The 26,780-nt window shown below is 41.7% G+C and overlaps 1 long non-coding RNA gene across 1 annotated transcript; it reads right to left on the bottom strand.

Moving 5' to 3' along the window:
* Nucleotides 1-1,178: 1,178 nt before the first annotated feature.
* Nucleotides 1,179-7,783, bottom strand: LOC148094634 (uncharacterized). Its single transcript, XR_015718461.1, has 4 exons — nt 7,701-7,783; nt 5,891-5,923; nt 1,731-1,890; nt 1,179-1,514 (listed from the first exon to the last, which is right to left on the bottom strand). It is a non-coding gene; the product is annotated as an uncharacterized LOC148094634 (long non-coding RNA).
* Nucleotides 7,784-26,780: the final 18,997 nt, after the last annotated feature.

The following is a 26,780-nucleotide window of genomic DNA, read 5'->3' as shown; positions in this document are numbered from 1 at the left end:
GAACACCCCCGCTAAGGAACCTCTCTTTCAACATCTTTAGCGGGCCCCGCACCTCGCGGCCAAACACAACGGTAGCTGGGCTGAACCCTAAGGACTCCTGCTTAACATTGCGTATGGCAAACAGTACAAAGGAGACACCCTCATCCCAACTCCCAGCCAACATTTATATGTGGGGCCCATATGGTTTGGAAATGGGCTGAAAAATGGGCCCCGTATAGGATTGTCCGCGGGTTCCGTAATGGCCCCATATTAAATGCCCATATAGGTGTTATGTTAGAAAAATCTGGGAACTAAATGGGCCCCAACTGAGCAAAGTACACAGAAACCCACCTGGACCCCATCTTTCCAGTTTTTTCTGGGTACCATGTGGGCACCACATAGGCTAAAAAGTGGGTTTTAAGTGGGATTGTCCGCGGGTTCCATAATGGCCCCATTTTATAAGCCCATCTCAGTGTTATATTGGTAAAATCTGGGAACTAAATGGGCCCCAACTAGGCAAAGTACATAGAAACCCACCCGGGCCCCATCTTTCAAGTTTTTTGTGGGTACCATGTGGTTGCCACATAGGCTAAAAAGTGGGTTTTAAGTGGGATTGTCCGCGGGTTCCATAATGGCCCCATTTTATAAGCCCATCTCGGTGTTATATTGGTAAAATCTGGGAACTAAATGGGCCCCAACTAGGCAAAGTACACAGAAACCCACCCGGGCCCAACCATTCAAGTTGTTTTGTGGGTACTATGTGAGTACCACATAGGCTAAAAAGTGGGTTTTAAGTGGGATTGTCCGCGGGTTCCATAATGGCCCCATTTTATAAGCCCATTTTGGTGTTATATTGGTAAAATCTGGGAACTAAATGGACCCCAACTGGGCAAAGTACACTGAAACCCACCTAGGCCCCATTTTTCAAGTTCTTAGTGGGTACAACATGAGGAAAATATGAGCTAAAAAGTTGGAATGGCATTATCAGTGGGTTCTGTAGTTGCATCTTACTTCTAATTTGAATTGACTAATTTCTGGCACTGAGTGGGCCCCATGTAGTAAAACAGTCACAAAATCAATTTTTCAGACAGCTAATACGGGTTCTGTGACACAAAGACACCAAATATATTAAAGCTGACCGCAAACAAAAACTAGTTTGTAAATAAAACCATTTCAAAAATCACAAAGGTACACAAAACAACATTTTTCACATTTATTTTGTCCAACAACTGTGATTTTACGTAACTGTATTCCAAAGTGCGTAAACTTTTAAAAACTAGAAATATCAAACTACAGCAAAATTCCTTAGATATTTGGAACTGTAGCAACATGGGGAAAAAGTCAGATGGAAAACTCAAAAGCTTATCTTGAATAAGCAGGGTTTCTTTTTTCGTTTTTTTACAGAGCCGTAAGTCTATTTTGTACCCTTGCAGCCCTCGGTCCTCCTCTGTCTTTAGCTCCAGTGAACCACTTGGACAGAGCCTTCTCTGCTTCTTGCAAGTTGACTTTTGATGTTAAATAATTCTTCAGTGCCTCTGCAAATGAAGAAGAAAAATGGGCAAGCCAAAGTAAAGTTAATCTTAGCTTACTTCATTTGGTGATGATTTGCAAAGAACAATGTTTATTTCACTTTATTGCCTCAAAAAATATATACAAATTGCATGATAACCAATCTCAGTTACACTTTCAAACACTTTATTAAAAAAGTTTAGTTTTCTAAAGTTCAAATGTCTCAAGTGAAACTAACTTACCATACACAACATTAAAAAGACGCAAATCTCTGAACTTTTTTTCTCCATGTCGGCCAAGCATGTTGTACTCCACAGCCAGCTCAGGTGATATGAGGAATTTCATCATCCTTCTTGTGGCATCGTCTACACTTGTTTCCCCTGTATCTGCTACCATGGAAACCTGAGGGAAACATACAAAAAGGACAGATTAGATACTGGCATCTGGTTAGGATGCTTCCCTGGTGAGGTGTTTTGGGCACGTCCCACCAGGAAGAGACCCAGAACACCCAGGACATCCTGGAGGGACTATGTTTTTCGGCTGGCCTGGGAATGCCTTGGGATTCCCCGGGAGGAGCTGGGTACCGGATTGGGTCGAGGGGCAGCAGCCTAAGCTTAAGATAATGGACCAGAATGGAGGATACATGGACGCTTTACATAATGCTTAATGTTTACTGTGTGGTATTAAAAAAAATATGGTAGTAAACACAAGCTAAACTAAAAAAATTAATTGCAGTTCCTTAACCCTTTATCCCCAATAATGTTACGCAGGATAACTGGTAGGTCTGGTAGTTTTTTTCCTCTACTGTATACTATATGAATGTAATCAAGGATTAATAACAGAAGAAAAAAAAAGAAATTGAAATTTTGCAATTTTTACTAAAGGCAATCAAAATGTACATGAATAAAATATTTAAATTAGTAAATTCAAATTAATAACTCTAAAACACTGAACAAAATCAAGTATTTGACCCTGTGGTTTATTTTCGGACTTCTCTTTTCTTCTAAAGGTCCAGTAGTGTTGGGCCCCTGGCAGAGCTCAGGTTTGACGAGACAGGTTTGGAAAAACCTGTCGCTGGCGACTTTTTGGGAGCTAAAGGGTTAAAATAAATAGGAATTGGCCAAAATTTGTATAAACTATCATAGCAGAACAAAAGTAAAAAAAAAAAAAAAAAAACTTTATCTGTTATCAGAATCAAATATTTGATTAGAATAAAAAAATGTAACTTTCTGGAAGATTTCTCGTTACATCTGTAACGTAAAGTAACAACATCTCAGAAAAGAAACATGATAGCAACAGAAAAATATGATAGCAGTGTGATGTGATGGTCCCTGGCCAGATTTTTACACATATTATAAACCCTGTGACACAAAAACCACTGAACTCTGACACGCACAGACTGTTTTCCTTCGTGGTAATGAAGAAAAATGCTGGTCTAGTATGTAAAAGGGAATTTATTCTTCCAGGAACTGAAGCTCCGTAATGCAGCCCTCCAACAGCCAAACCTATCTGTTCTCTGATTGTCTTGATGCATGCTCAATCATCCAGGTAAGTGAATCTCCAAAAGTTGATTCTGTTCATCTGGACGTAGCGCTTGCAGCATTTTCTCCCACTGAAAATGCTACGTCCAGATGAACAGAATCAACTTCTGGAGATGTTGTCTGATTGGATTGTTTAATTGGTGATTGACATGAAATTGACCAATCAGCTGAAAGGAAGAAAAATAGGGTCAAAATTTGGATGTGTAAGTATAAATCCACACACAGCCAGGAAAGCCGAGCACAGAGTTGTTTGTAGCACCAATTCAGCCAGAGTGGAGCCAGATGGATTTTCCATCCATCCACACTGTAAAGTCTATAGGCCAGCAAGTGATAAGTTAAAAGTGTTGTTGGTATTTTCTAAAACAGTTGTATGCAATAGGAATTGCTGTTTATAGTCCTCCTGTATATCTGCATGTTGCCTCCCAATTAAAACCTGTGATAATGGAGATTCAAATTCATGTCATATCTATACCAACAGTTATCAAGTATCCGGATCGACCTTTACTGATGTGCTTAAAGGAAAATTGTTATTTCCATGTATTTTCCTGTTCTGCCTTCAATTTTGAGGACTTCCCCCCACATTTCTAGTTGTGACAGTGCACCTACAACAAAAAAAAATCTGCTGTGATTTACATTTGTTGAAAGAGCAATTTTGTAAAATAGTCTATTTTTGTATGCACAGTTTACAAATCTGTCCTGTACAGCATGGACTGATTGCATGCTAAAAAGTTGTTTCTTGAAAATAGATTACACAATACATTTTTAATTAATAACATCAGCAGAAAGCCTTGTTATTAATTAGATGTACAATTTCTATAGAATACGAAACAACTAAGTTCATTTTTGATCATATCAATACCAGCATATTACACAACTAGTGATGGGATTTTCGTCTCTTTTTAGAGAACCGGCTCTTTCGGCTGGGCTCGCTAAAAAGAGCCGGCTCTTTCGGCTCCCAACCGGCTCTTCAGGTTGTTTTGTTGCTTTAATTAATTTATTATTAACAACAATATAAAATTATGCACAAAAGGAATTACTAATGTAAAAAAAGAAAGTGGTTTTATTTATATATGTTTATATATAAATATATATGGTGGCCCCTAGAGACAAAGCACGTACAAACTCCAAAACCCATTTCTAGCGTTAACTGAACTTCCAAAACAGAGCTACCTAGATCACTTAATTTACACAATTGAAATCATATGTGTATTGTTTGTGTATTTATACACAAGCACTCATATATATTCATAAAAAATTCCAAAAACTCTTCATTTACCTGTTACTACCACACATCAAATCCGGTCGTTGGTACTTCCTGGCTTGTGTAGCCCCTAGGTAACAAAAGCTCAACACTGTGCCTAGCATCCTGGAGCACTTCTGTTGTGTTTTGTATGTGCTTCGGGGTTTGTACGTGTTTTGGATTTTGTACGTGCTTTGTCTCTAGCGGGCACCATAAATATACTTTTATTTATTCTCTCCACAAAAATGTAATAAATAAATCATATAATACAAAAAACAACTATTTACATTTCAACTTTTAACTATTTAATATTTCAGCTTTTTCCTTTTAAACTAATTTAAAGTGAAACAACACAAAACACTGCATACCACAACACAATTAAATATAAATTAAAATATGAAAACAAAAAGAAGATGCACATTTTCTGTCATATGGACCTGCATGAATATGCTTTCTGAATCCTTTATCATCCGCAATTGAAAATAGTTGTGGATGATTACTATACCTTTCTAATGTGACGTTGTTTTCCCTGGCTCTCTTTCTCTCTCTCTCCCTCCCGCTCTGTTCCTGTGCTACTGAGTGTGTAACTACCGCCCCTCCCCCCTCTGCCCAGCGCAAAGCACAAGGTTCGCGTGCAGAGTGAAAGAGGGTGAGAGAAGGGAGAAAAAAAAAAAACAAAAAAAAACACACTCGCGTCATTCACTTCAACGAGTCGGCTCTAAGAGCCGTTTTGTTTTGACCAACACATTACCAACAACCATGATGAAAAACGCTCATCTGCTTCCATCACCATCAGCTGATTAACATTGAGCTGCTGCAGTCAACACCATCAAAGTAATTTAGTGTTTAATGTTATGTTATTTAATGCTTTTATTTTTAAATCTTTACCAGCGCTTAAAGACTGTAGATGTTCACACCTGGTGTTAGAAAACCGAGCTCACAGCAGTATTTTTTTTATAACAGGAAATTTAAATTTTTATTGGTTACCGTGTTTATTACCACTTTTATCAGTAATGTACTTCCTATAAAATATAGATTTGATAAGTTACCGGTTTATTGAAATCAGCTAGTGAACACATCGATCACTTTATTGAACTACACGCCTTACACTCTTGTGAGCTCTGGTTACTAACAGCAGGTGTGAATGTCCAAAACGCAGATAAAGATTAGAATAACAAGGCAATGTAAAATCGGTTTAATGCAGTTGATAGTAGCAGCTCAGATGGAAATCAGCCAATTGTGAGGAGAGCAGAGGACCAAAACTGTCAGAGTTGTGGGACAAGTGAAGAGAACACTGTTGGCATTATTGTTAGCATAAAAGATGGAAATTTAAATAAATGTTAAATTTTAAAATCGATCATTGCCTTCTGTGCATATATACATATATATATATATACATATATATATATATATATATATATATATATATATATATACACATACATACATATATATATATATATATATATATATATATATATATATATATATATATATATATATATATATATATTGAATACCAGTAAAAAAAAAAAAAAAAAAAAAAAAAGGATGCCCCAAAGACCATCACTTTTCAAAAATAATAATAATAAGTAATACAAATAATATGGAAGTTACTTACATGTCAAAGATGGTGCTTGTGATCTTGAAGAATCTAAACGTGATAAGGAAATGAAAGAAAGTTAATGATAAAATACAAACATTTTTGTTTTTTCCCAGGATAATTCCATATAAAAGATTCTCTTACTAATGCCCAAAATGAACAGTGTAATTAAAAGTTTGAAAGGCACTGCATGTGTTTATATGATAAACTGACTAATTCAAGCAGCAAACACTAGCAGTGCAAAAATGAATCTAACTAGCTGACAGACTTTACAGTCACAGGAAGATATATCAAAATGGTGACTTAAGCCAGAACAAATGACTTGACAGACATAAATCTTAAATTCCTTTAAGTAAAAAATTGGTGACATATTAATAAGTGGTCCCTAGTGGTTTTCAAATTATTACATGGCTTGTTAATTTTTTATTAAATTATTAAGAAGCCAGATGACTTCAAAACATTTACAAATTACTATAAAGCACTATCCAAACTTCAAATCAAGTGGCAAAATCTCCACATTAAAAGTACTCACAAACTATAAAAATTTGATTATATTTAAAAATATGCAAAAACGAATTTAGTGGAATTTTTACCTGCTCAAGAATACATTAAACATGCACTATTTAATTGAAAAGGACAAAATTTGTGTACTTTTAGAAAGGATTATTAAATATTTGGGGATACTAGCCATAAAGAGGGTCTCGTACATTTATGGGCATCTAATTTCCTGGATTTAATGGTTTAAAAGTTTAATAGGTCTTTGAACTTGATAATAAAATTGAGTCCATTATTAGCAAAAATAATTTTTAAAAAAGAGCAAAAATGCTTAATATATAATAATCGTTTTAAACTTAAGCTTTGTAATTGTAGCAGATTTCATTATGCCTGTAATTTTTTATTTAGCCCCACATTAGTAAAAGCCATAAATGGGAGTTAGATTTATTACTAGTATTTTACACAGCATTCAGCTATAGTAACATGTTCTGCATTTTCCTACTTCACCATCTGATCTGAACAGCTGCACTCTCTTAATTAATTAATAACCTAACATTTCTCAGTAACCAATAACTAGATGGGACAGCGCAGTATCTAAGAGAGTGATCAGACAGTTTTTGAGCTAAAGAAGCTGTGTGTTTCTTTTGGGGGCTTTTTGCACACTGATCCACCACCGTTTTCCTATAGTACAATGCATATCTGGTAACATTACCGTAAACGTGACCAGTAGGTTCACGTTCAGATCAGAAAACTGTTCCAGCTGCAGGCATCTACTCCTGTAATTTAAACAATCACCTCATACGCCTCATGTTTTACACCCCTATAAGGTGAGCTTGCTACACTGCACATGAATATTAGGTAACATGGTATGACTAGCTCATGTTCTGACATTTAAGATACTGTTCAGCCATTTTGTTTACTGGGTAGGGCATAATGGCCGAGTTAGCTGAGCGGGAATCCACTAAAGCCAAAAAAATAATATAATTTTTTTTAATTAATTACAAAAACCTTAAAGGAAAACCTAAGAAACAGTTGCAGAAGCACAGAAAAAAAACTGCCGTGTTGTTATAGTGTGTAAATTCAAAATCTGTATAGAGAGAATGGTGCAATGAAAACAGAATAAGATAAGATGAACTTTATTGAGTAGAATATAGGCAGTAAGAGTTTTGTAATTAACTTTAAATTATGTTTGCCAAAGACAATGCAGTAAATTAACCCAGTTCTACCTGCTAGCTAAAGATGTTATGCTTCTCCCCCTTATACCATTTAGGACGACTATAGAAAGTTACTAAAATAACCATTGATGAAAACTTAGAAAACTTTAAGTATTTACCTTTGTCATAGTTTTCGATTCTTTGGTATCCTTTTGTCCTCCATGTTCTCAAACACCAGGGAGAAAAAAGGCCGCAACTGACGGAAGACCGCGAAGACTAGACGCTAGGCGGTGCAATAGGCTCCTCCCTCTTTTTAAACGAGGCAATAGGAGCTGCTCACATTAAAAACAACTTTATTTAAAAAGTCGTTTTACACCTGATACAAACATTTTAAAAGTCAAACAATGCACAAGTTTAAAAGAACAATTTTATTTTTAAAAGTTTTTTAAGCATAGGGATGGTTAATATGTTTAAAAAAATTATATATAATATTTATCAAATAATTGTCACCCAAATCAACATCATAATAAAAATATAATTAATAAGATATATAATAATGATAAGAAGAAGAATAACAGTTTACCTAAAAGCTCTTCTAACATTAGACTGCTTTTGAAAAGTTTCAACAGTGTCAAACAAGGGAGTTTCACAGTTGAAGTGTGACTGCTTGAAAGACCCCATTCCCTCTCCTTTCCACTAGTTCAAAGAAAATATAAATTATTTCTGGTTATATAATTTGAGGGCACAAGTTTGAAGAGTAACATTTTAACAGATCGGTAATATACTTCAGGAGCTTTACTGGATCTGATTAACCAAAACTTCCATCTTCCATGTAGCTAACTGTCTTTTCTCTAATACAGTAGAGTGTGTCTGATCTACTAAAAATCCTCAACTGCATGTTTGCTCAATTAAATAGTCTTAATTGTTTGAACAACTAGTAATCCTTATAGTAATCCATATAGGTTTTTTATTTGTATTTTTTGCTTTTCTTTTTTTCTACTCTTGTGTCCGTTTTAATCACTTATTATTGCTGCTGTGACAAGTGAATTTACCTAAGAAGAATCATGAAGTCATTATTTTATCTTATCTGAGCTTCACCATGCAGCCTACCATGCAGAGCGCTGAAAGTTCAAATTAAGTACTTAAAATGAAATCTAAAATTTAAAAGTAACCAGTTTCAAACCAGTTATTTGGAATAGTGTGCAGAGTGTTTTGAGTAACATTGAATGTTCAAAAACATCAAAGTTCCTATAGTCTCACTTGACAGCTGGGTTGTAGTGTCTGATAACACATAACATCTTGAGGTCTCAACGTGGACTTTGAGTACATTTGCTAGCCAAGGCTAAATACTGAGAGGGTCAAAAATGAAGGGTAAAGAACATCTGACTGTACGTAAGGATAGCAAAAGTGATAGACTGAGGTTGTGCCAAATATGTTAAAGTTAGGGTGATTTGTTAGAGAATGGTACCCCATGGCTGCCGTCTGCAGGTTACAAAAGAGAGTTATGTTCATACTTTCATTTTTTTACAATTTGACTTTCAGAACTCCCTGGGTTGTGTGCAATCTGTGATGGGCTTGTTTGGAATAAATCCTCCTTTATTCAAATAACACTTTCTCAGGCTCTTCACAGAAGAAGAATCCTCACATAAGCATGTGCTACCATTTTGAACCAATGTACACATTTACCATCACTGACCCAACTAGGGTCTACATTGGATGCCCACCCATATGGCTTTCATGTGAGAAACCCAAGTGGGTCCCATATATACTAAACAATCTTGAGCCCATGTAAAATATATGCCCATATTAATTTAACATAACCCATTTGGGGCCCACATAGACATGTTTTCAGGGTCTGACTTGCATTTGCCCATGTGTGACACATATAGTTTGACCAGGTGGGTCCCACCTGTGTCATCAGGACTAAAAAATATATACTGATTACCTCACTTTGCCCCACCTGGGGCACACAGCAAACGCTTTTCTTTAAATGACTGTGTTTGCCCATGTCTAACCTAGGTGAAAAACCCAAGTGGGTCCTACGTGTGTTTTCCATTTTGAAACAAATGAAGTGTTTCCCATATTTGACCCAGCCATATATATTTATATATTTCCACTTGGTTTTGCCCATATGGCTTTCATGTAAACCCAAGTGGGTCCTAAACCCAAGTGGGTCCCATATATACTAAACAATCTTGAGCCCACGTAAAATACATGCCCATATTAACTTAACATGACCCATATGAGGACCACATAGACATGTTTTCAGGGTCTGACTTGCATTTGCCCATGTGCGACCCATATAGTTTGACCAGGTGGGCCCCACGTGTGTCATCGGTAATAAAAAATATATTGACTACCACACCTTTGCCCCACCTGGGGCCCACATAGACATGTTTTCAGGGTCTGACTTGCATTTGCCCATGTGCGACCCATATAGTTTGACCAGGTGGGCCCCACCTGTGTTATCAGTGCTAAAAACATATATTGATTACCTAACTTTGCCCCACCTGGGGCCCACCAAAACATGTTTTCAGGGTCTGACTTGCATTTGCCCATGTGCGACCCATATAGTTTGACCAGGTGGGCCCCACCTGTGTTATCAGTGCTAAAAACATATATTGATTACCTCACTTTGCCCCACCTGGGGCACACAACAACAGCCTATCCTTAAATGACTGTGTTTGCCCATGTCTATCCCAGGTGGAAAACCCAAGTGGGTCCTACATGTGTTTCCCATTTTGGACCAAGTTAAGTGTTTCCCATGTTTGACCCAGCTAGGACCTACTAAAAGTACCCACTTGGGATTGCCCATATGGGTTTAATGTGAAGAACCCAAGTAGGCCCCATACAAAAAGCCCAGTTTGAGCCCATGCCCATATGGTACCCATCCAGCCCGAGCAAAAACCAGGTGGGGCCCATATATACATGTTGGCTGGGCTTCTGTCCGTGTCAGGGCAGTACTTTTTCAACATGGCCTTAAGTGTTTGGTGCCAACGCTCAAGTGCACCCTGCGACTCTGGGTGGTAAGCACTGGACACAGAATGAGAAATGCCAAGGGAGATTAAAGTCTGTCTAAATGCTCGGGATAAGAAGTTAGTTCCCTGGTCTGTTTGCACTGTTTTTGGGAGACCAAAGGTGGTAAAAAATTTGATTAGCGCCTTAGTAATGTTTGCAGTGGTGATCCTCCGCAGAGGAATTGCTTCGGGGAACCGCGTGGACAAGCACATTATGGTCAATAAAAACTGATTACCTGCCCGTGTTCTTGGCAACGGACCAACACAATCGACCAAAACATGCTCAAATGGCTCACCAACAGCAGGTATTGGACATAGTGGGGCGGGGGGCACAGTTTGGTTTGGTTTGCCCACCAGTTGACACGTGTGACAAGTATTACAATACTTTGCAACATCTGCCTTCATTGCCGGCCAGAAGAAGTGCTGCAGAACACGGTCATATGTTTTAGTTATCCCCAAATGTCCTGACCATGAATGGTCATGGGGCTAATTGTAGCACGTGCTGACGCAAACTCCACCTGCGCATTAACAGTCCATCACAGACAACAAATGTCTGCTTCCTGTCTCCTGTCGGACCATCGCTCTCATCTACGGCGGCAAAACATTTGGCTAACGACGGGTCCTCTTTCTGAGTGATCATAAGGGCCTCCCGTGTGAGGAGAGGGGGGGCTGTGGGTTCAGGAGCAGGCTCAGCTACTTCTTGAGCCAGTTCCTTGGCGTCAGGACCCACCTCCTCCTGGGAGGGCATCACATCCTTTTCCAAAATAGAGCCGACCACTGACTCTGACAAGTCAATCACTTCTCCCTGCCGATGGGTGTGTGACCGGGTAAGAACACCTACAGGAAATACATCCGGGTGTTGCCGGCTTAAAACATCTGACAAAGGACTTGGGTCAGGAGTCTTTGTGACCTCTGGGGTAGGATAAACCTTCCCGCCTGCAATGTCATTGTCCATTATGAAATCCACGCCATCAATTGGGAAGCAAGGACACACAGCTACAGGAAAAATACCACTTACTAGGTCACTCTGCACCCAAACTCGATGGAGGGGGGCGGGCACATAAGTCATTCCAACGCCTCTAACAATAACATCAATGCCGCTGGCAGTCTTTTCATCAAAGGCAAGTGCACTGGCCACTATGAGGGACTGTGAGCCACCTGTGTCATGTAAAATGGTCACAGTACGCTCATCTTCAGGCTCACCAGAGAGCGACACTGCTCCTTTGAAAATGAAGGGTTTAAAACATTCATCAGGAGTCTCAGTGCTAAGGGGTCTGTTAACAGGAGAAGCGATTTTAATCAGCCCTATCCCTTTTGGCTTACGTGGTGTTGAAGCTGGCTGTCTTCGCCTGTAGGCCTCGCAGTCCGCTATTAAATGGCCAGATTTAAAACAGTAGAAACATTTCCAGTCTGACTTGGGACGAGGCACAGGTACCTCTCCCCTTGTGTCTTGCTCACCACTAGCACCGCTATAGCCTTCGCTAGGGTGTCGCGTCGCTCATGCTTAATGACACTGGCTTTATGGACGAGTGCGAACTCGTCAGACAGTGTCGTGGCCTGCTGCAACGAGGAAACCTTCTGTTCATTCAGATATACTGCCATCCGCTCAGAGATGCAGTTTTTAAATTCCTGTAAACTCCCGTACTGAAACTAGGTCCACAGCTTTACAGGCCATACACCATCGGTCAAAGAGGACACTCTTTTTCCTCGCGAAATCCAGGAAGGATTGACCCTGCACCTTTTTCAACCCCCGAAATCGCTGCCTGTAAGCCTCGGGGACTAGTTCGTAGGCTAACAGGATTGCACTTTTCAGTTTGTCGTAGTCCAAACTGCATTCAGCGGACAACGAGGAACAAACTTCCTGTGCCTTGCCCACCAGCTTGCACTGCAGCAAGATGGCCCATGCATCCCGCGGCCAACGCAAGGCTGTCGCTATCCGCTCAAATGATTCAAAATAAATAAATCTCCACCTCAGTGTCACGAAATACAGGGACCAGACGGCTATTCCTTCCTACATCAGACTGTATCTCTGTCTGTGACAGCGAAGCCGCCACAGGAGGGGAGGAGGCCTGCTGGAGTTCCAGCTGTCGCAGCTTGACCTTAGTCTCCTCCTCCACCTTCATCAGCTCAACCTCCCTAGCCCTAGCCAGCTCCGCGTCCAAACGCCTAAGCTCTATCTCCCTTTTCAGCTGGAACTCTCTCTCACGCTGCTCCTTTTCCAGCTGGAGACGAGCCAGATGGACTTTGAGCCTAGCATCCTGCTTAGAACCCTGATGACTGGGTGGAGAGCGGATCAAAATGGGGCAGCGTCATTGGCCCGCCCTCAGGCAGCCCCTGGCCCACAGGTGGCCTGGCTTGTAACCTGAGGCAGTGCACTTGGTCCAGCTGGACCGGGTATGCTCGGGGGTTCTCGCCTTACAACCACCCCCTTCTCCAACAACCCAGACACCAGAGCGGCCTTCAGCTCCGCTTTGCGTAGGCCAGTGGAGACACTGATCCCGTAATATGTTGCCACCTCATGCAGATCCCTCTTCCTACAAACATCAAGCAGGGCAAGTGACGGCTCTGCCGTAAATCCAGAAATATCAAAAGTGGCCATGAAAACTCAAAACGGCCTGCAAAACACCAGCTAACCAAAAAAGGGCCACACAACACCTTCACTACACAACCAAAAACAGGCAAAATAAAATGTGTTGTATCAAGTCAACCATTAACTAAAATTCTGCCCACACTCTCCCCAGTCCTGCCTACTCAAAATTTAGCCTGACCTAGCTTCTGGAGCGTACCAGGCTCGAGGCCACTTTAAAGGCAAATCATCAAGTGCCAAAGGCACCGAAAAGCCTACCTCCAATAGAGAATTAATCCCCACCCGGCTTTGCTCCGAAAATAACGAAGGAAAAAAAAAAAACGAATATCCGAAGGAAGAGCAAATGCTCAGCTAGACACTCCCCTGTGCTAGCCGGGGAGAGCAGCAGCTAGTCAAATGACCCTCACACAACACACAAACATCTATTCACACTCGTAAACAACTCAATTCCTTTCATTCCGATCCCGGACGAGCCCCCACTTTGTTACGTCCTCACATAAAATCTAGGCGATGAGGATGGGGGGCAGTAACAGTTGGATCCGGGTTGAAATGAAAAGAACACAAAGCAGAGGTAGTTAAAAATTGTTAAAAATGTTTTTGCTCATTATTGCCAAGTGCCCTCACCTTTTCTTTCAGTGTCTGTCTGGCTCTCATCAACAGATTTTAAGCAGAGGCTTTTAAGGTTGCTGTTTGGGGCTATTGAAACAAGCTTCGCTGCCAACTTACTGAATCCTCGGATTACTTTTTTGTCCACATCAGTTTTAAGTAACATGGAAGCCTCTTGAAGAAGCTAAAATAAAGGATAAACATATACATATTAGCTTTGTACCATAATATATACAATTATATAGCAAACCAGAACAATCATTATTTCACACATCAATTATCATTAGAGAACAAATTATAATTTTGCATTTATTTACTTTAATTCTCAAGTACACATTGCTGTGCAAAAGGGATGTTTAGACTATTCTTCCCAAAAAAAACTATCATTGGCATCAGATTGGTCCAAAATTATCCTGTAGCATGAAAATAAAACCAAAGAGAAAGACATAGTCAATGTGGCAATTTCTGTTAGTGTTCTGTTAGTGTACTTTTATTACTCATGAAATAAATCTGCTGATTCAGTCACTTTGCCTGTCCTGTAGGTACGTGATTATTAGAAGTCTGTATAAATGTGCAGCACATCAGTACATATTTGTGTTTTTGCCGTGCACTATTGTTATTGTTGTTTTTTGCTGCAGTTCTTGATAAAACACTCACCACAACAGGGATAGTGAGACATGGGAATTCTCGTAGAACCTCTTCAGTAGTATGCTGAAGAATGTAGTGTGTTCTGTACTTCTGTATTTTCCTGAGGTGCGTTCGAATGACATCCACATTTGGCCTAGTTTTTTGGCTTAATCACTGATACATGTTGGTCGGTGCTCCTTTCATCCTCCCCATTGTCAAGAGGATTGATATCCTGGTTATTAAAAAGTTTAGCAAATATTGAGAGAAAAAAAACCCCAAAACAATACTTTTAACTTTTATGTACAATTTAAAATGGCAAACAAACATTGAGCATATTTAACTTGCCTTGGTTTTTTCAAAAGGATACAGGGCTGGATATCTGATGATCTTTTTCTTCCTGGATTTGGAACTGAGTATTTCTGTGTCATTTTTTCAATTTCCTCTACGTCTACTAGTGGTCTTCTTTCCTTTTTAAACTTGTTCCTGAGAGACTCATGCAGAACATCCTACAAACGATAAAAATGTAACTAATTATTCATAAATAGGTGCAACTAGGTCCTCCCTTTATACAAGACATTTACCAGAAAACTTTGAGTGACATAAAGCTGGTAGGTTTGCTGTAATCATGTCATAATCTAATTAGTTCCTATTTACAGATCTCTTCTTTAACTCTTAGGAGTTGATCGAACACATGATATAAAGGTTTGGAGCACTTTAGATTGGCTACATACACTATAAAAGGTAGATAAAGATTAGATAAAGTATTAATGGCATTATGTCCTACAAGCATACTCATCATAATCTTTCAGTCTATATGTTAATACCTCTACCTTTTAATAATAAAAATAATAATGTATACTTTATTGATCCCCACAGGGAAATTTCTCTCTTTGCATTTAACCCATTCACTCAGTGAAGCAGTGGGCAGCCACTAATCAGGCGCCCGGGGAGCAGTGTGTAGGGACAGTACCTTGCTCAAGGGTACCTCAGGGTAGCCGTTCAGTTGATTCAAACCCCTGACCTTCCGATCATGGGGCAACCACACTACCTACTGAGCTATCCCTGCCCTATTTTCAAATTTAATTTTTTAAATACAAAAACTACACTATCCTGATACAAAGGCAAACAGAGCTAATATTGTCACGGCTGGCGGGGTGAGCCGTGTGGTGTGGAGGAAACGGAGGACCCAAAATGCAGACAGCCGATATGGTGATATGAGTGAGGGTTTTATTTACAGTTGTACAAATAACAGAACTGAGGGCAGGACAGAACATAAACCTAAACTGGGTGAGCTAAATAACAAACCGGATCATACAAATGGGGTGGGAGGCAGAGAGACACAGACGAGGAACAGACACCATGAAACACAGACGAGCCGACAACGAACACAGACCGACACCCACTATATATACACACACACACAGGGTAATCGGGTAATGGCAGACAGGCGGGGACACAGCTGGAACTAATGGACATAACGAGACACAACCCTACAAAGTAAAACAGGAAACACACAGACTGTTTTACATAACAACACGGGGACATGAACAGAGCACCGAGGGAGACGCAGGTAGGGAAAATAAACACAACCAAACCCCAACCACCAATACAAAACAGAATAAACTAGAAAATACTAATAACAAAACTTAAAGCGCTGGGTCACCGACCCAGGACCGTGACAAATATAATGCTGAATTTCACACCATTCACTTGAGAATTCACAGAGAAATGAAACATTAATTAATTTAAAAGAGCAATTGATATTTTATTTATTGTTTGACCATACTGCACGAGATCTGCCTCAAAAATCACAATACTAATACTTGTATTGTAGTGGCCACAAGGGAACAGATAACCTCTGAATATGTAACAATGAAAATGTTAGCATGTTACACTCGTTAGCCAATAATTAGGCAATTCAAAGACAATTTGTTGGACAATTTTATCAATGTTTGCTTTTCAGGAATACTTACATATCCAGAGCCATAACTCTCCTTCAAGAAAGGAAAACTCAGAAGGACAGTCCTCAGAAGCTCTACATACTGCACATGAGAGGGATACCTGCAAATTTTGAATGATGAACTTAAATTCTGATGTACATACTGTATTTTAAATGAATCAAATCTTAATTATATATAGACTTACATTGTCTCATTACTCAAGTGGTCAAACAGAGCTTGAACAAGCATGTTTTTGAGTCTGTTCTTGGTGGGTGACTTTAGTGCTGCATCTTTATTGGTCAACGCAGTGAGCACAGCTGGAGGAAACTGCACTTTGCAGTTAAACATAGGTTGGAGTGCTGACACAGTATGCTTTTCTTTGTGTTGCCTTCCACTGCAAGAAGAAGTAAGAAATCTGTTTAGAGTTTGTTACAAGACATGAATATGCGTGTCCTTGTATCCTGCATCAGGAATATCCGCATATTTAAAACGTACAATAACAGCTGCTGAACTACAGAAACAGAATCATAACAGAGAGTAAGAGTGGCTGTGACATTTCAATTTTGAAAGTAAATGGGTGTGTGATGCACATCAACGCTGGAGAAACAGAACAGGGCTTGCGTCAACCCCTTGCCCCCCACCCTCCAACACCGTAAACCTAGGGGAGGGGAAACACTGAATTGTATGAATGTACAATTCAGTGAATCATGTCCAGTCAACTTAAGACTCACTCTTTCAGCTTCTCTACAGCAGACAAAAATTTCACTTGGTCTTTCACTTTTGGAAAAAGACGCTCACTCATTCTTTCAGTCATCTGCAGAAGAGTCGATCCATCGATTTCATTGTCTGTGTCACAGAAAAACAATAAGACACGATCAAAACAGAAATGAGCATGTTCGAAGATAAAGAATAAAAATATCATAAAACATTACTAAAAAGACAGCTATGCGTTCATTAGTGACTGTAGATGATGACAGACATGTGGAATAGCCAAAAAGTGGTTAAAATCATTTTAACAGTGGTTGACAATTCCTAACTAAAAAGTCATGGTTTAGGATGTATCTTACCTAACTTTGGTATGAACTGCCTTAAAAGGTCGGTGGATCAGTGTAATGAAGTCTTGACCATCACATCTGTATGCGTCCAAAGCATGAAAGTCTACCTCATCCCCAGGCTTGAATATCAACAGATCATCAGTCTCTCTGATGTGGTATGATTGAAGGTGTCTTATAAACTCCAGTGTTGTAAAAAGTCTTCCAACAAGAAACCATTTTGCCCTGATATACACAATCAGGACTATTTTTTTTACAAACAGTGGAATTTGCTCTGCATGCACAAGTTCCAAAATGAAGAAATCTCCAACTGCATATTTTACAGAGTTTAAAATGATGCATTTACTCGTCCAGAGTTTCTCATCCACAGTAACGGCTGTCTCCAAGTTCTGCAAACAAATCTGCAAGTTCACTGGAAGTTCTTGAAGTGATAAGTTATTAACTGCTGCTTGTGTATGATCGCTCCTGATGATCCATTCAGGCTGCCACTCCCAGCATTGACGAAGCTGATTCCTCTTTGCCAAAGTCTGACAAATATTAATATAGTTATTGGTGATTCTTGCTACTGTCTTGAAAAATTGATGTCTGGCTTCAAACCTCATGCACCAATGAGAGCGGAGTGACCCATAATCAAGGATGAGCCGAGGATAATGTAGCAGAAAATGCAGCTTGGGTATAAACACACCAGTGTATGGTGTAACTGGCCCATGTAAAGTTCTCTATAAGTTCACTCAGAGCTCGTTCAGATGATTGGGGAAATTCAACAGTTTCCTGGATGACAGGGTCACCGTCTGGGGCAGACTCTAATCCTTGTTTCTGATATTTATGTTTCTTCCTCATGTGATTTTTCAAAGATTTCACAGACAAAAACTTCCTGGGACAGTCTTCTAGTCTGCAGACAATGAAGAATCCACATTCACTTTCATGGTATATCTGTTGATGTTTCAGCAGTTTTTCATATGTTGGTTTTCTTGTGGAGCACCGTGGACACTGATATGGCACATCCATAGAAATGCTCACCTACAAAGACCTGTTGATAATCTGCCAATTCATTTTCCCCAAGCCAAAGAGATACTTCTCCAACAGTCCACTGCTGAGCCATGATCTGTTAAAACAAAACAAAATGCCATTACGTTGTTTTATTCTGTGACATCAAAAACGTATTTATTTATTTTTTGTTCAATCATTTTCCAAGCCGCTTTATTGTCATAAGGATCAGAGGGGTGCAGGAGCCTATCCCAGCTGTTTTTTTAGGCGGGGTAGACCCTGGACAGGTTGCCAGTCCATGGCAGGGTCGTCATTCAGATATGTATGTCTTTGGATTGTGGGTGGAAACCCACACAGAAACAGGGAGAACATGCAAACTCCACACAAAAAGGCACCAGGTTGACCCCGGGAATTGAACAGAGTCTTTCTAGCTGTGAGGCAACAGCGCTAACCACTATACCACCATTTATTCTAACTTTTGAGCCTTCTTCAGATAAATATTGATTATTTTATGCTTTGGATTATCTGGTCTTGTTAGTATAATGACCTCTTTTTTGCCTAATGTATGATGATGGATAAATGAAATGTACATAAAAAATTTAACTATATTGAAAAAGGACATTATCTTGGTAACATCAAATGACCGGAGCATAATTTGTCAACTACTCTGAAAATAAGTTATACAGTAACAGTCAAAGACACAACTTCTCATGTGTCACATTTCTATTTATTCAAAACACTTATGCATTGCTGTATTTTATACAGCTACTCCACAATTCAAAGTACAGGATACTGAATTTCTGAGTTTTGTAGACCAGACACAGAGCTCACACAACAGGCTTCAGGCGCCATTTTGGTGACTTTAACAATATTATTAATTTTAATATCTGTCTAGCTGACATTAGTTTATGTACGCAGCACGCAATAGAGCCACATATTTTAGAGGCCAAATTAATTGGGAACACCTTCACTTAATTGTAACAGTGGTTTTGTTAGGAAAACAGTTCTATATACCAGATACTAAACTGCGTTAACGTCAAAGGCTAACATATCTAACATAGCTAACCATTACTGTTAGCACAACATTAACAGCAAGCTACAATGACGAGTAACTCGTCATCTTTGACTCTGAGCTTAGTTTTATCCCACATATTAAACATGTAACCAAAATTGGATTTTATCATCTAAAAAATATAGCCAGAGTCCGCCCTATTCTCTCTCGGGCCAACACGGAGATGTTGATGCATGCTTTTATTACCAGTCGCATTGATTACTGTAATGCCCTGCTCTCTGGTCTCCCCAAAAAGAATATTTCACCTTTACAACTTTTACAAAACTCTGCAGCTCGTGTGCTGACGAAGACCAGAGGGCGGGCCCACATTACACCGGTTTTAGAATCACTGCATTGGCTCCCCGTGTGTTTCAGGATCGATTTTAAAGTTCTTTTATTGGTTTTTAAATGTCTTAATGGTCTTGGGCCTTCTTATTGCTCAGATCTGCTTTTACCATATGAACCCTCTGGTACTGGCCTTTTGACTGTTCCCAAAGTCAGGACACATACTCACGGAGAGGCAGCGTTTCAGTGGTATGGTCCTCATCTGTGGAACAGCCAGCCAGAGGAGCTCAGGGCCGCAGAGAACGTACATGTTTTAAAGAACAGGCTCAAGACCCACCTTTTTAATTTAGCTTTTACTTAACGTTTATTTATTTTATACTTATTTATTCTATCCTATTATTCTATTTATTAATTTAGGTTTTACCAAATATTTATTGATTTTATTCTTATTCATTTTTTATCTTCTTACTCTATTTATATTTATATTGTATCCCGTTCTTATTTATTTTATCTTTTTACCCTGTATATATCCTATTGTGTCACATCTCCAGTGTTTCCTCGGAGGGCGCTCTCTGCACCGGCGCTGTGATCGACCGTGGCTGCTGGGGCTCTGGGGGTCCTCTCAGCCTGGCTGGGGGGCTTCTTTGCCTCTCACACGCACTAAGCAGTTGTCAAACTCTCAAACGCAGTAAGCAGTTGTCATACTCTGACACGCACTAAGCAGTTGTCATACTCTCACACACACTAAGCGTAAGTGACGGAGTTACACCGTCCCGGGCCGCAGACAGCTGATCTGGGCGCATACACGCACCACCACCATAAGTTTCTACAATTACCGTGGCTGCGCGTCTTTTCATCGACCGGACAGATAAACAAAAAGGGGTGAGAGGTATATTTTGAGCTGCGCAGAGGGTGGCCAACATATTTTTCCCACTTACCTTTAATAAAGCCGGTCGCGTAGACTCGCTGTGATCGCCGACTATACGAGTGTTTATGCAAGCCGATGGTATGGTGTTCCGGGGTTCAAATAGTGGGTTTGCGCACGCTTGAAAGGTCACGTGAACTGCATTGTTTTTGTTTGTTTTTTTTGTTATTGTGAAACACTGTAGACTGCCTGGAATTGGCCATAAATGTCTGTATTTACATATATATGTATTGTAGGAATACATCTGGAAATAAGCTGAGGAGAAAAGAGTGTTTGGTAAAAGAAATAATAAAGAGATGACGATTATGCCTAGTGGGAGGGGCCATGGGGTATAAAAGAAGGCTGTCAGGGCCTACCTGGGGTTTTTCGGTGAGATGTTACAGAGAGGGTAACATGCAGACTGTGTTTTGTATATAGATGTTTGTTTTGTGTTGACTTAAGTTAGTTTTCTATTTTCTTGGTAAATAATAGTGATGGTGAGATGAAGCCTCATGATGAACTGAAGCTTTCCACCCAATTGGTCGACTCATGGTTCGAAGCATTGTGATGATTCATTTGCTCTACTGCGCCATCAAGTGGACAATTCAAGTGAAGCGGGCTCTGTGATTATAATGATGTGTAAACCTCTAAACTGAATAAATAAATTGTTTTCTTGGTTATTTATCCCGAATATTGTCTCAGTATGTGTGATACAAAAGAGAAAGTGGAAACTATCAGGACAGAGTTTTGGTATGATTGTGTAACTGTTAGCCTCAGACAGTCAGTCAATAGTATAATTCAGATCATAGATCAGTACATTTGCATATTTTTATAACTATAAAAAGAAAGCTGACACTTTCGAGACTTTATCTAATGTGTAAGCATCACAGCAGATGCCTTAGATTAGAATCAGTGAGCTGTCGGCTTTCAGCCCCGACCGTGCTGTCTGGTGAGAAAGGCGACATCTCACTGATTGTGATGCGTCAGCGCTTTGTGTTTACGTCTTTGTGCAGAATCGGTGTACCTGCTCTCATTTACTGTTTTAGCTGTTTGGTGGTGGTTGAAATGTAGTAATATTTATATTAAAAATCGATTCAGGATTTTAATGAATCGATATCACGTTATCCAAGCTAGAATCGATTTTAATCGATAATCAAAACCCGCTAGTACCTGTGTAATCATGCTTATGTACATCTGGATAATGACACAAACTAGTATTTGGCGCTTCACTTTTTAATAAACTAAAAGACAGAAATCAGATTATAGGATCTGTAGTGTTGTTTATTTATATTATGGTGCTTATCATTTGTGATATTTATTACTATGTGCATACTTTATTAGGAGAGATAAAATGAAATAAAAAATCTCTTCCTTCCTGGTTCCATCGAAGAAGAAATGCTCAAGTAAGTATGTAACACGTACGTAATCCAATTCCACAACACAGTGTGATGGGAAATCAGCTGTGTTTTTCTGCCCATTTTATTTCGAATCTGGCGCGAACCGGTGAACCAGTCCCTGAATCAGTCACGTGGTACGGACTGCCCGCGAGGCCTCGAACGTCACTGCATACGTAATCAAAGCAAGCCTCGATACGCGCTTCACAGAAACGCCCCCGAGATTACCCGACACACGATTCGACGCTTCGACACACAGGACACATCACTAGTAAATAATCTTTTGTGCACCTGGGAGGCCGGCAGAATAAACTATCCACACTGAATGCTTCCTGACTACGCCTGCATTTGTTCGGGAGAAGTTTTGGAGAGGACCCCGCGACATATGGTGTCAGGAGTGGGATGGCTAGTCGGAAGAGGAAAACGCGCCTCCCAGTTAAGCGCACAGGGCTGTGGTCCCAGCAGCATGAGCTTCCAGTGGAGAAGACAGCAGAGGAGCTGGCATGGGACACAGTGCCGGCGTCGTCTTCTTCAGCAGAAGAGGAGGAGGAGGTTTCCAGCAGGATTGGTCCAGCATTGCCTACAGCTTCGACCTCAGCACGTGACCCAAATGGAGAGCTGATTGCGATGATGAGGGACTTCCTGGCGGGACAGCAAAGGAGAGAGGAGGTTTTGTTGGCAGAACTCAGGGGGCTGAGGACTGTTTCCCCTCCCAATGCTCAGCTGCATTCAGATTTTGCTGGTCAGGAAAGCCCAGCCCAAGCACCAGCCGGAGCAAGCACCACAGCAGCAACGGCCACGCCAAGCACCGCAACAGCAAGCAGCCCCAGAATGGTACTGCCTACACCTGCACGCCAAAGAGGATACCGGGATCCCTCTCGTCAGTCAAAAGCAGTGACCAACAGCCTCATCCAGTCAGTCTCAAAGTGGATGCGATCTGCTGGGCCGAAAATTCCACCCTTTCAGATGGGGGAAGACATTGAGAACTATTTGTGGAGTTTTGAGCGAGTTGCCAAAACCTGGAAATGGCCAGAGAGTGAATGAGCCGGTCGTCTGGTTCCACTGCTATCGGGGAAGGCGTTGGAGGCCTACACTGCAATGGATGAAGAAAGAGCCAATCGTTATGAAGATTTAAAAGCTGCGTTGCTAACCAAATTTGACATTTCCTCTGAGACGTATCGGCAGAAGTTAAGGTCCAATACAGTTCCACCTGGTGAGAGCCCCACTGAGACCTATTATCGCCTGAAGGGCCTCTATCGGCGCTGGATCCGACCAGAGCAGCATATTAAAGAAGAGATGGGAGAAGCTATCATCTTGGAGCAGTTAATCCGGGTACTTCCAGGGGAGGTGAGGACCAGGGTGAGGGAGCATGAGCCAGCAGATGGACTGACTGCTGCTAAGCTGGTGTCACAGTACTTCAATGCGCGTAAAGGAGCACCACCTGCATGCTCATCTGGGACGCCACAGCGACCACCACTCCCATCATCGGGTCTTCTGAAGAGGGAGAGCAACCCAAAGCCACCAGAAAACCCCAAGGCATCAAACTTACGAGCAGCGGGTAAGGACTGTCTTTGTTATTATTGCCAGCAGCCAGGTCATAAAGCCTCGGTATGCCCTATCCGGAAGGCTAAAGTCACTGGTGCCTGCTATGCACCCCGGCTGGAGATGGAGCCCACAAGGGTCCAGCCAGTGGATGTGCAACGCTATAAAAAAGTAAAGGTCAATGGTCAGCAGGCTACTGCTTTGCTGGACACTGGTAGTTTTATGTCTTTAATTAAGCATAGTTTGGTACCAGTGAACAGTGTGGACTATAGCAGACAGGAAGAAGTTTTATGTGCGCATGGTGATAAACATCCATACCCAAAAGTGGAGGTAACAGTGACTATTAATGAACAGCCCTACCTGTTGTCAGTTGGGGTGGTAAAGAACTTGCCTGTAGAGGTTATTCTGGGGATGGACTTGCCTGTACTCATAGACTTGCTGCAAGAAAAAGAAGAACAGTGGACAGAGACTGATGTGGGGGATAAGGGGAATGCTAAATTAAATGTGTCTGGCGCAGTAGTCACTAGAGCCCAGGCGAAGGCTGGATGCCAACCCTTGCCAGACTTTGACAGTAGTCTGTGTGAGGGTGGCACTAATGGGCCAAGAAAATCCCGCTGCCAACGCCGCTTTGAGAAGCAGCTATGGTCAAAGGGGCCGGACACAAAGAGCATGAAATGCGATGTACCAGAAAATATACCTTTGTTGCAAAGGGAGGATGAAACGTTGAAAGTTTTGTTTGCTAATGTGACTGAAGGGGAAACTGGAAAATGGGGAGGGAAAGAGAAGTTCATTGTTGACAAAAATGTGTTGTATGCTGTTGACGGTGACCACCAACAGCTTGTGATACCTTCTAGTTGTAGACCCCTCATTATGCACCTAGCACATACCCTCCCCTGGGCAGGTCATCTGGGTCGCCAAAAAACCTATATGCGAGTTAGCTCACGTTTCTTTTGGCCGTCAATGTACACAGACATACAAAAATATTGCCGTACATGCCCTACCTGCCAGAAAACCTGTCCAGCTCGCAAGTCTGACAGGGCCCTGCTACAGCCACTTCCGGTCATCTCCACCCCCTTCCGTAAGATAGCTATGGACATTGTGGGTCGTCTGGTAAAAAGTAGTCGGGGTCATCAGTACATTTTGGTGGTGTGTGATTATGCGACTCGTTTCCCAGAAGCTTTCCCTCTGCGTGCGCTCACGGCACCCAATGTTCTGCGTGCACTGGTACAGCTGTTCTCCCGGGTGGGGATACCAGATGAGATTTTGACCGACCAAGGGACTAACTTTACCTCTAGGTTGATGCAGCTCTTCCACAACCAGCTAGGCATCTCTGCCATCAGGACGTCACCCTACCATCCACAGACAGATGGGTTGGTGGAGAGGTTCAACCAAACTCTGAAGAGGATGCTGCAGAAGTTTGTGTCAGACACTGGGAAAGACTGGGACCAGTGGCTACCCTTCCTGCTGTTTGCGTACAGAGAAGTTCCCCAGGCTTCCACTGGTTTCTCACCATTCGAGCTACTCTATGGTTGGGATGTGCAGGGGCCGTTGGATCTCCTCCGGAAGGGTCGGGAGTCTCCTGCTTCTGCTCCAAATGATAAAGGAGTGGTGCAATTTGTGCTGGAAATGAGAGATCGGTTGGGGAGATACCATGAAGAGGCCGAGGTCAACCTGCGAGACGCTCAACGAAGCCAGAAGACCTGGTATGACCAATAGGCCCGGCAACGTGAATTTCAACCTGGTCAAAAGGTGTTGTTACTTCTCCCCTCAGCCAACAGTAAACTTCTGGCGAAATGGCAAGGGCCATACAAGGTTCTTCGCAGAATGGGGCCAGTGACCTATGAGATTCATCTTCCTGAAAAGAGGAAACCGAAGCAGACTTACCATGTGAATCTCCTGAAAGAATGGGAAGAGCGTGCCCACCAGGCCCCTGCGAAAGCTCTGATGGCAAGAGAAGTGCCAAGAGAAGGGAAGACAGAACCCGAGCAGGGAGCCGATCCAATGTCTCCGGTGCTGACTCATCTTACCCCACAGCAGGCTGCTGAGCTACTCCAAATCCTTCGGTAGACTCCATCTCTGTGTTCAGTTAACCCCGGCAGGACCACCCTTGTCGAACATGTGATATGCCTAAAGGATGGACATCCCAACGTCCATACCGGGTTCCACAACACTTAGTGGATAAATTGCGACAGGAGAAGATGCTGGTCTTGGGGTGATAGAGCCGTCCTGCTCAGAGTGGTGTAGCCCGGTGGTCATCATCTTCAAGAAAGATGGCTCCCTACGCATCTGCATTGATTTCCGGAAGCTTAATTCCATTTCAGAGTTTGATGCCTACCCCATGCCTCGAATCGAGGGTTTGCTGGAGAAGATTGGAGCGGCCAGGTACATCACCACCCTGGATCTGTGCAAAGGTTACTGGCAAGTGCCACTGGAGGAGTCTTCTCGACCGTACAACGCCTTCAGGACACCTGCCGGCCTGTTCCAGTTCACGGTGATGCCATTTGGGCTACATGGGGCTCCAGCCACCTTCCAAAGGCATATTAACAAATTACTACAGGGGTGTGACCCCTATAGTGCCGCCTACCTGGATGATGTAGTGATCTTCAGCAACACCTGGGAAGAGCATCAGCAGCACCTGTCCGAAGTCCTGGGAAGAATCCATAAGGCAGGGTTGACCCTCAACCCCTCTAAATGTGAGTGGGCACGGCAGGAGACCCGCTACCTTGGCTACCAAGTGGGCAGAGGTGTGGTGCGCCCGCAGATGGATAAAGTGGATTTTATCCAGAACTGCCCTCGGCCTCGCACCAGCCCCTTCCTGGGGCTGGTTGGCTGGTACCAAAGATTTGTGCCCCAGTTTGCAACTATTGCGGCCCCTCTTACTGCTTTGACCAGCAAGGACCAACGGAATCCTGTCACATGGACAGCAGAATGTGAACAAGCTTTCAAAAGGCTGAAAACCTGCCTGTGTACGACCCCAGTTCTCAGGAGCCCAGACTTCAGGAAGAAATTTCTGGTCCAGGTGGATGCCTCCAAAAGCGGCCTGGGAGCAGTGCTGGCCCAAGGGGACCCTGGAGAAGAGCTTCCGGTCCTATACCTAAGGCACAAGCTGCTGCCACGAGAGACCAACTACTCAACTGTGGAGAAGGAGGCCTTGGCCATTAAGTGGGCACTGGAGAAACTCAGGAATTATTTACTTGGAAGGGAGTTTGAGTTGGAAACTGATCACCGAGCGCTCACCTGGATCCATTCCATGAAGGACCATAACAG

This window comes from Neolamprologus brichardi, unplaced genomic scaffold, assembly GCF_056152115.1.
Source record: "Neolamprologus brichardi isolate AB-2024 unplaced genomic scaffold, ASM5615211v1 NODE_ptg000033l+_length_6344489_cov_1, whole genome shotgun sequence".
Taxonomy (NCBI): domain Eukaryota; kingdom Metazoa; phylum Chordata; class Actinopteri; order Cichliformes; family Cichlidae; genus Neolamprologus; species Neolamprologus brichardi.
The sequence above is the reverse complement of the archived record's forward strand: the minus strand, read 5'-3'. Positions and strand labels throughout refer to the sequence as shown.